The sequence below is a fragment of the Podarcis cretensis genome (assembly GCF_951804945.1).
Source record: "Podarcis cretensis genome assembly, chromosome: 3".
In the NCBI taxonomy this organism is placed as follows: Eukaryota; Metazoa; Chordata; class Lepidosauria; order Squamata; family Lacertidae; genus Podarcis; species Podarcis cretensis.
Window position 1 is genome coordinate 125287161 of NC_137172.1, and position 11354 is coordinate 125298514.

Consider the following 11354-nt stretch of genomic DNA (forward strand, 5'->3'; position numbering starts at 1 on the left):
ATGAAGGACTTTGAGACCAAAATATCGGATTTAGACAAAGAATTATTACAAAACAATAGAAATATATTATCAAAAATATAGAGAGTACAACTGGACTGGAACTTGAAAGATGAAGAAGTTAAAGATGTGATGGTGAAGGCGCAGGATTTCGGATACCCAACTGAACTACAAAAATGGGAGGAATTGTGGGAAAGCAATTTAAAATTTACAGCGTGCTATCTAATTAAAGAAAATTTCATGAAAATGACCTTTAGATGGTACCGCTGTGGGTTAAAGCCTCAGCGCCTAGGACTTGCCGATCGAAAGGTCGGCGGTTCGAATCCCTGCGGCGGGGTGCGCTCCCGCTGCTCGGTCCCAGCGCCTGCCAACCTAGCAGTTCGAAAGCACCTCCGGGTGCAAGTAGATAAATAGGGACCGCTTACCAGCGGGAAGGTAAACGGCGTTTCCGTGTGCGGCTCTGGCTCGCCAGAGCAGCAATGTCACGCTGGCCACGTGACCCGGAAGTGTCTCCGGACAGCGCTGGCCCCTGGCCTCTTAAGTGAGATGGGCGCACAACCCCAGAGTCTGTCAAGACTGGCCCGTATGGGCAGGGGTACCTTTACCTTTAACCCCGTCAGAATTAGCCAAAACAAACAGCAGCAGCAGCAGCAGCAGCAACAACAACAACAACAACAAATGTTGGAGATGTAAACATCAGGTAGGAACAGCAAGTGGACCTGTCCCAAAATTAAATTATTTTGGGACATGATTTATGAAGAGTTAAAAAAAAAGCTAAAACATACATTTCAAAAAAACAAATCCAGAACCATTTTTATTGGGCATTTTCACAGTAAACATTCCAAACAAAAATAAAAGAGTGTTCCTCTACACAGTTACAGCAGCAAGAGTCTTAACAGTGAAATATTGGAAGAACGAACTAACGCCAACAAGGGAGGAATGACAATTAAGATTATGCAAGTATTTAGAACTTACTAAAATGACACAGTTGATAAGAAATCAGTCGATAGATAGGGTTAAGAAAGAATGGGAATATTTTAAAAATTACTTGAATAAATATGGTTCCAGCAATAACACTTGGCTGTGTTTAGATTAATTTCGCAGATAGAGGTATCCCAAGATTGAGACAAATAATTAAATACAGATCAAAGATAGAAATGGCTGAATTGAAACCGCAAAGAGTAGACGGAAGTCAACAAACCAACAAAATAAAAAAGGGACTCAACCCAGTATGAGGGACTTTGTGAGTAGAATACCCTGGTACTAGTTTGAATTAATTAAATATTGATTTTTGTTTAAATAGGTAGTTTTAGTTTTGTTAATTTTTCTGTTTTCTTTTTTTCCTTTTTCCTTTTTTCTCTATTTTTACTTCTTTTATATAATACATATTTATTTTGGATTCTTGACAATTCAATCACGTATACTGTAATAACTATCTAGGAATATCTAATGTACTATTAGTTTGGTTTTTGCTTTCTTTGTATGTTATGTTTGTAATGTTTGTTTAATAAAATTATATAAGAACAAAACAAAAAAACACAGATTTGAACAGTTCCCCCAGAATATTGTTCCCAAGGCTGCTGGAGGTGGGGGCGTAGAGAAGTTCCTTCCAATGATTTCCTTTGCTTAACTTGGCTAAGTCACTAAGTAATGCAGTAAAGAAGGAAACACCAACTCTACAGATGCATCATTAAAAGTTTGAGCTGCCTGTGACCTTGATAAAGGGAGTTTCGGTCTACACAAAGTCAACACTCTCCTTGCATTTGCACTGTGCCATTTTATTCCAGACAGCCACGGAAGGTGCAAATGTAATGCAAACTGTCATTTCACTGTAATGCAGTTTTTCTTTTCATGACGGTTTGCATTGACCCTGTGGGAATTTGAAAATTGACTGCAGAGGCCTTTGTGCGAAACACTCCCTAGTTTGTTCAACCAGGCAAGGCAGCACACAGAAGTTATTTGTTTCTTAATGGATGCCTTCTGTTAAGAAAATTGACCAACAGATGAATAGCAAATTAATTCTACTTGATTTTTAAAAATCTGTAGCAAAACTGATATATACTTTTTCTGTAAGTCTTTCCATTTAAAGATGAGAAATGCCATGTATTGCAGGTAGTGTGAAAAAGGCTGAGTGGACTCTGAATCTAAGTTAACCTGCTTTTATTTAATATATACTTCAAGGATTCTAAAGAATATGTGAGAGCTTCAGCTAGGAAGGAGTGGGAAGGTGCTCTCTCCCATGTGCACCTCTTAGCCCCACCCTTGCCAAGGTGAACACAGTTCCTGATCGAGGGGGGGGGGTTTCCCTTCAAGCTCCTTGCAGACCTTCCAGGAAGGTCCAGGGTAGAGCAGACATGACGGGGGGCACTGGGCGCAGGGCTGGCATGCAGGTGCCCACTCTTCCCTTGAAGTCAGTTTCTCCCATTTAGTTTATCCTATTGCTAGTTTGGGGTCTGGCAAAATTTTGTGCCGTGGGGTGGGGGGTGTTTCAGCGTCATCTTAAGATTCAGTTCAGTTGACAAGTTCATAAAGTTGAGTGCAGAATGTTATCACAAATCTTGTGGGGATTTTAGGCTTTACGGAACCTGCGAAAGAATCTCAGAAACTGACACTTCACACAGAAGTGTTGGGTGGCTTATTCCCCAGACGACTCTTCTTTTTCTCGCTATTCAAGTGAACCATTGGCAACATTTATAATGCATTTAGAAGTTATGTAGAGATTCCAGCATCGTGGCCCAAATGCTGAAATGTGTGGCATGCATTCTGCAGCTGTGGTGCCCAATGCGAGACAAGGCCATGGGAATTAACAGCTCCAGTGAAGAACTCACCACCATTCAAAGCTTCCATTCTGTGCCAAAGAGAAGCTGGGGATGGAGGGTTGAAAATGTCTCAGTCCCTACCCAAGCAACTTACTGGTTCAAGTCTCCCCAGCATAACTTGAGGCAGTTTCACTTAGTACTTCTCTGCAAAGAAACCCCCAAGGCATTTGTCACAGAGCAAGCCAGCAGTAAATCACACTGTTTAGTAGCAGAAGCACAATCTTCACAGACTTGGCTGAGTGTCAGGCCTAATGAGCACAGCAGCTCATCCCCAGCAGGTCTGACCCCATGAATCAGTTGCTGAGACTGAAAGTCCCCACCTCCCCACAACTGTCTAAGTCCCCTCCTCTGCAGGGCCTTTTCCAAGCAATTAGAAACTATGTCTGTGTGCAGCCTACCTCTCCTCCACCCATTTCAGCCCTCTTCTAGTTCTGGGAGACAAGAGGGGAGGGGAGCTAGTTGCAGCAGGAGGGGGAGACACCTGTGACACTTGACTTGCAGGACTCATCTCTGCCTCTTGGTCCCGCCCCCCGCCCCCCCAGCTTCGGCTTCTGATTCTGGACTTCTCTGCGACCCTCTCCTCTGCAGGGAGGTGGGACCGATTCGGATGGTCCACCCAATCACTTGATGGATCCAAATGGTTTCCAGAGAGTGGTAGGGGATGTTTGAAGGACCAGGTGCGCAACCTGGGAGTCATTTTGGACTCACAGCTGTCCATGGAGGTGCAGGTCAATTCTGTGTCCAGGGCAACTGTCTAGCAGCTCCATCTGGTACACAGGCTGAGACACCATCCGCAGACACCTGTCCGCAGACTGTCTTGCCAGAGTGGTGCATGCTCTGGTTATCTCCCGCTTGGACTACTGCAATGCGCTCTACGTGGGGCTACCTTTGAAGGTGACCCGGAAACTACAACTAACGTAGCAGCTAGACTGGTGACTGGGAGTGGTCGCCAAGACCACATAACACCGGTCCTGTAAGAGCTACATTGGCTTCCAGTACATTTCTGGGCACAATTCAAAGTGTTGGTGCTGACCTTTAAAGCCCTAAATGGCCTCAGCCCAGTATACCTGAAGGAGCGTGTTCACCCCCATCGTTTGGCCCGGACGCTGAGATCCAGTGCTGAGGGCCTTCTGGGGATTCCCTCATTGTGAGAAGCGAAGGTACAGGGATCCAGGCAGAGGGCACTTGCCCCGTGGAACACCATCCCAATAGATGTCAAGGAAATAAACAACTGTCTGACTTTTAGAAGACATCTGAAGGCAGCCCTGTTTAGAGATGCTTTTAATATTTGATGAATCATTGTATTTTAATATTCTGCTGGAAGCCGCCGAGAGTGGCTGGGGAAACCCAGCCAGATGGACGGGGTATAAATAAATTATTATTATTATTATTATTATTATTATTATTATTATTGACTTCTCGTTGTCAGAGTCTTCCAGCTGATGAAGACCCGTTAACCCCTCCTGACACCTCTTGTTCCCAGTCTTCCCCCTCTGACCACTCCTTGTTGTCCCACCACTACACCCTGGGCTCTGAGCCTTCTTGCCGTGGGGGTTCTCCTGCTGGTTCCCCCCACCATTCCTCTGCAGCAAACTGGTCCATGACAGTATCTGACCATTTCAAAAAAAGACAGCTTTTACAGTATTAACTTTATGTGATGCATTTATGCAGATGCTGAACAATATTAAACAGACTCATTTACTCAAATAAGCCCCTTTTCCTCTCTGTTCATTATTCAATGGAAAGCAAATGGAATCTCGTGTATTGTGCTTATTTTGGCTAAGCATTATCCGGTTTCCTAATACAAGAGAACACTTGTGTGTGCAGTTTTCGTCAATTCCTTCAGTAAGGATAAAGAAACAGCACCCCATGCCCCCTGGCCACACGAGGCGAAAGAAAACGTCAGTGGCTGTGATCCAGAGCTCATCATATGCTGTTATCGGTAGCCTGAGGAAGTGGGCAGGGCAGTGGTTCCACATTGCAAAATATCTATGCCTGCAATGCAGACAAGGAATCTGCATTCATAGATCTCACTCCAGAAAGCAAATCTCTTGACTTTAAGAAAGCCGACTTCATAAAACTTAGGGAAGTGCTGGGTGAGATCCCATGGACAGTAATACTAAAAGGAAAGGGAGTTCATGATGGCTGGGAGTTTGTTAAGAGGGAGATAGTAAAAGCACAACTTCAGGCAATACCAATGAGACGGAAACATGGAAGGTGCCTAAAGAAGCCAGGGTGGCTATCTAAAGAACTTTTAACTGAGTTAAGATTAAAAAAGGATGTGTACAAAAAATGGAAAAGGGGGGAAACCACCAAAGAGGAATTCAAACAAATAGCCAGCACGTGTAGACACAAAGTCAGAAAAGCTAAAGCACAGAATGAACTCAGGCTTGCTAGAGGGATTAAAAACAACAAAAAAGGCTTTTATGGGTATGTTCGTAGCAAAAGGAAGAACAAAGAAACAGTGTGGTCACTCAGAGGAGAAGATGGTGAAATGCAAACAGGGGACACAGAAAGGGCTGAACTCCTCAATGCCTTCTTTGCCTCAGTCTTGTCCGATAAAGAAAACAATGCCCAACCTGAAGAATTTGGAGCAAATGATTCAGCAGAGGAAACACAGCCCAGAATAACTAAGGAGATAGTACAAGAATACTTGGCTAGTCTAGATGTATTCAAGTCTCCAGGGCCAGATGAACTGCATCCAAGAGTATTAAAAGAACTGGCAGATGTGATCTCAGAACCACTGGCAGTCATCTTTGAGAATTCCTGGAGAACAGGCGAAGTCCCGGCAGACTGGAGGAGGGCAAATGTTGTCCCTATTTTCAAAAAGGGGAAAAGAGAGGACCCAAATAATTACCGCCCAGTCAGTCTGACATCAATACCAGGGAAGATTCTGGAGCAGATCATTAAGCAAACAGTCTGTGAGCACCTAGAAAGGAATACTGTGATCACCAATAGTCAGCATGGATTTCTGAAAAATAAGTCGTGTCAGACTAACCTGATCTCGTTTTTTGACAGAATTACAAGCCTGGTAGATGAAGGGAATGCAGTGGATGTAGCCTACCTTGATTTCAGCAAGGCATTTGACAAGGTGCCCCATGATATTCTTGTAAAGAAGCTGGTAAAATGCGGTCTTGACTATGCTACCACTCAGTGGATTTGTAACTGGCTGACTGACCGAACCCAAAGGGTACTCATCAATGGTTCCTCTTCATCCTGGAGAAGAGTGACTAGTGGGGTGCCACAGGGTTCTGTCTTGGGCCCGGTCTTATTCAACATCTTTATCAATGACTTGGATGATGGACTCAAGGGCATCCTGATCAAATTTGCAGATGACACCAAACTGGGAGGGGTGGCTAACACCCCAGAGGACAGGATCACACTTCAAAACGACCTTGACAGATTAGAGAGCTGGGCCAAAACAAACAAGATGAATTTTAATAGGGAGAAATGTAAAGTATTGCACTTGGGCAAAAAAAATGAGAGGCACAAATACAAGATGGGTGACACCTGGCTTGAGAGCAGTACATGTGAAAAGGATCTAGGAGTCTTGGTTGACCACAAACTTGACATGAGCCAACAGTGTGACGCGGCAGCTAAAAAAGCCAATGCAATTCTGGGCTGCATCAATAGGAGTATTGCATCTAGATCAAGGGAAGTAATAGTGCCACTGTATTCTGCTCTGGTCAGACCTCACCTGGAGTACTGTGTCCAGTTCTGGGCACCACAGTTCAAGAAGGACACTGACAAACTGGAATGTGTCCAGAGGAGGGCAACCAAAATGGTCAAAGGCCTGGAAACGATGCCTTATGAGGAATGGCTAAGGGAGCTGGGCATGTTTAGCCTGGAGAAGAGGAGGTTAAGGGGTGATATGATAGCCATGTTCAAATATATAAAAGGATGTCACATAGAGGAGGGAGAAAGCTTGTTTTCTGCTGCTCCAGAGAAGCGGACATGGAGCAATGGTTCCAAACTACAAGAAAAAAGATTCCACCTAAACATTAGGAAGAACTTCCTGACAGTAAGAGCTGTTTGACAGTGGAATTTGCTGCCAAGGTGTGTGGTGGAGTCTCCTTCTTTGGAGGTCTTTAAGCAGAGGCTTGACAACCATATGTCAGGAGTGCTCTGATGATGTTTCCTGCTTGGCAGGGGGTTGGACTCGATGGCCCTTGTGGTCTCTTCCAACTCTATGATTCTATGATTCTATGATTCTATGGAAAAATTGTTTGTTTATCAGTCCTGGAACTCAGCCAGCAGAGGGAGGAGGATTTAAGGAAAACCAGAATCACTTGGTTTTGCCTGTCATCGCCTCTACTGCCACCTACTGCTGAGCTCCTGGAATCCTGCCCCACCAGCCTCACTGAACTCTGTTCATTTGGGGCATTTGCCTGCCAACAGCTTTTGTGACAGGTTAGTCTAATTGCAGGAACTTCTTCAGGGGATTTGAACCAGGATGAGTCGCATGAATGTCTAGTATTCCTTCTACCTTGGGTCTTGTTCCTCAAGCCTGTGCCTTCAGTTCCCAGCTATGACTGGGACAGGCTTTTGGAGATGAAGACAAACACTCTGGAACCCAGCAGACACAGAAGCAAAGGACAGGGCTTATCCAGAAAGCTCAGAGATAAAAGTCACTCACTAGTTTTTTCAGACAAAAGAAATAAATCTGTTTGCTGCTCATTGGGTGTGATGCTCATTGGGTATTAATAATTTATATGAATAATGCAGAGTTTTAAAGAATAAAAGCTTTACTGAATTAAAATAAACTTCTTCATAAACAACATGGTTCCAAACAGTTTGACTGAGATTACATACTGATCACAACTGAGGCAGACTGACTCTGACTGAAATCTTTGTCACATGACAGGGTGTGCATAGAAGACTAACTAACACCAATGAACATCTCTCCACTGTTAAGCACAGTTGATCTAGTGTGCTATAACAGAGGCGCAGCCTCCCACTTCAACCCATGGTTGGATGAAAGGCCAACAATCATGTGCATAGAAGGACCCTGGGAAGAAGAGGTTTTCGGTGTGCTCTTCCAGCCAGGTGACTCTTTCAAGCTGATGTCAAGAACAACTGCTATCAGATATCAATCAATGGCAACAGCTTCCTGAAATATGATCACACCTCCCTGTCAACACAGTGCAAACTTTGCAGTTCACAGAGGATATTTACTCCATCAAATCCAATATTTAAGGAATTCCTTCTGGACCATGAAAAACAACCAGAGCTGAGAATGTGACCGTCTCCTACATGCAAAATGACTGCAAATCTCCATACTTCTTTAATAACTTTGCTCTTCAGGTCTCCAGTGTGTTCTCTTTTCATGAAATAGAACAACAAAAGTGCATAGCTTTTTACTCTGGATGAGTGCTGCGTCAAAGCATCTGACTTGCAAACCTAAACCTTCTGTAAAGTATCCAGCAAAGACCTTAAACTGGTTTATCATTGACCATCATGTTCCCAGAATAAACTCTGGGGAAATGAAAGGGGAAATAAGGCTAAATCTCACAAACCTTGCCGAACCACCCTTTCCCTCTGTTGCCTCCCTGTTATGCAATAAAATAAATGCCATTCAAGATATAGTGTGAATGCAGTGTTCAGTCTTATCCAATATGCTCTGCTGAATTGCAGTTTTGATTGTATTAGTTAATTTTATGTGATCTTGTGGACTTTATGTATAGCAACGTGTACTGGGGACTAGTATGGTGAAGAGTGTATTATAAATATACCAAATGAATGAAAATAAATACACTATGCTGGCTACCTATTACTTGCTTGTAAGTGCTGAACTATCAATTGTTACATAAAATAACTATCTGCTATTTTTCTAGCTCTTGTTTCCTGAGTGATATTTGCACCCAAAGTTGCTTCTTGCCTGTCATTAATGCGTATATGTGGGTAATGTTTTATTATGTTTTTATATATGTTGGAAGCTGCCCAGAGTGGCTGGGGCAACCCAGTCAGATGGGCAGGGTAGAAACAATAAGTTTATTATCATCATCATCTAAACCAATTACCATATATTAATGAATCAGATGTCTCTGCTTTTTTAAGATGCTGTCTAGCAGAGACATCACCTTGCCAACAAAGGTCCGTATAGTTAAAGCCATGGTTTTCCCAGTAGTGATGTATGGAAGTGAGAGCTGGACCATAAAGAAGGCTGATCGCCGAAGAATTGATGCTTTTGAATTCTGGTGCTGGAGGAGACTCTTGAGAGTCCCATGGACTGCAAGAAGATCAAACACATCCATTCTTAAGGAAATTAGCCCTGAGTGCTCACTGGAAGGACAGATCGTGAAGCTGAGGCTCCAATACTTTGGCCATCTCATGAGAAGAGAAGACTCCCTGGAAAAGACCCTGATGCTGGGAAAGATGGAGAGCACAAGGAGAAGGGGACGACAGAGGACGAGATGGTTGGACAGTGTTCTCGAAGCTACAAACATGAGTCTGACCAAACTGCGGGAGGCATTGGAAAACAGAAGTGCCTGGTGTGCTCTGGTCCATGGGGTCATGAAGAGTCGGACACGACTAAACGACTAAACAACAACAGCAACAAATGAATCAGAAAGTGACAGATGGGGCTTCTGTCTCTGAGTTTTAAAGAAGTCTGTAGTTCTGCTGTCCATCGTCTCCCAAACATAGTCTTGCAACAATGGTGCAAACTTTGCCAGTGCATGTGGACATTTTTCAAAAACATTTCATGCGAACTGCTTAACCATTCTGAATAATGTTATATAAATATGAAAAATAAATAAGTATTTCAGATATATGGAAGCGATGAATGCTCTCTCACCCTTTTGCCCCATTGAGTAATGGCTATTTGGTCTTCCCTCTATCTCTACAAGAGAAGATGCCTTTGTGCAGGGGTTGCTAAACTTTTTTTACCCAGAGAGCCGCATTGCCCTGCTGCAATCTCTTGGTGTGAGCAGTGGTTTGTGCCCCCAAAGTGGGCATGGCTACCTGACAGTCTCTCACAGACAGAAATACATGCACACACTACATGCAGATGCATCCCACAAATGTTGGCACACACCTACAAATGTTCCCAGGTTTCACAGAGGCCTCTGACTGGTCACTGTGAGATGGGCCTTTGGTCTGATGAAGTTGGCAACAGAAACTGCCCAATTAGGGCATTGTCCCACCAAGGGAAATGCCAAGCAATTATTTTTATAGTTTTCCCCAAATCTCAAAGCCACACTTTTTATTGCCCCCTCCATACTCAAGTCCTTTCATTTGAACTTTGAGAGACTCCTGGGTTTTTCTGTCAATCTCCCACTCCCCAGCCAGTCAGCTCTCTGCACCACTCAGCCAGTCACCATGTAAGGCCCAAAAGACCTCAGCCATCTCTCTTCCAGGCAGGAACAAAAATGTGATAAATTTGTATTTTACTAGAGCTGCAGATTCCTTTGCCCTGTTTTGCTGGTTCCAGCCTCTTGTTGTCACAACAGCAATCCAGTCATCGTGTACAAGGCCAGAAGGGCTGCTGCTGCTGCTGCTGCTGCTGTGATGGAAGATGCCTTAGCCTGTTAAGCCAAGGAGGACACACATTTCTTTGGGGCCAGCAAATGGATGCTGCAAACCTGGCAACACTGGATTTGCCAAGGAGGTGCATGTAAAGTCCAGTGTTTGCAGGCCTGAATATCCTCCACCAATTCCGCCACCAAATTCAAGTGGGTGGGTACAGAAATAAGTTTGGAGAGGGGCAGGATCCGCCTGCAGACCAGCAGGTCAAGGCTGGAGAGAGAGAGGTTTGGAAGAGAGATTTCTTACTCTCTTGTAGCTGAGATAAGCACAATGGTGATTGCTCCAAGCACATGAAAATTTGTGTAGATTTGTTCCCCACAAAAATGCTTCAGCTAGGCTAGAATAAATTGCAGATGCTTAGCTTTGCAAATAAATGAATGTTTTACTCAAAGTGTTTCCAGAATTAACAGCAAACAAGTCTCCATCTGTTAGCAGTAAAATGAAGATGAAAAAGGTTCCAAATGACCACAATTATCTAGTATTATCTGGTGAAGGCAGTTGGGAGTTTGGTGGGGTCCCAGACTTCACAATCCATACTACCTAAAGTTAGGAGATTGTTTTTAAGCATTTACATTCTTGGACAGTGGATTTTCAATGACAAAAATAAAATTACTTAGAGTCCACAAGGACACATCTGTCTTCATTCTCTTTTTTCAATTCTGCCCCCTGAGTTTATCTTATCAGCAAAAGTAGACCTTCTTCATCCTCTTTAACCATCAATAAACTAAAAATACCCTACATGATGAACATCATTAGCTCAGGCACTTGCATTAATTAACTATATTTGCAGAGCTTCTGTTTCTTCTATGGACACCAGATAACAGGAAAATTTTGTACTATAGACAAATCATCGGTATTGCTTGTCACTGCTAAAGGGAGGCTCTTTCGGGCTATGTAAAATCCTCACCTTTTCAATTTGGTCTATGGAAATCTATGTGTTGTTTTGGTTATGTCTCTAAACACGTAACCTCTGGCTTGAAAGGTGACAAGATCTGTGAAATGTTGGCTCCT

At 43.5% G+C, this 11354-nt stretch overlaps 2 long non-coding RNA genes across 2 annotated transcripts in view; one reads left to right on the plus strand and one right to left on the minus strand.

Moving 5' to 3' along the window:
- LOC307212813 overlaps nucleotides 1–11354 on the minus strand; it is a 107461-nt gene that overhangs the window by 7378 nt on the left and 88729 nt on the right. The gene's annotated exons all lie outside the window — the stretch shown is intronic.
- LOC307212670 overlaps nucleotides 1–11354 on the plus strand; it is a 153695-nt gene that overhangs the window by 6990 nt on the left and 135351 nt on the right. The window lies entirely within an intron of this gene.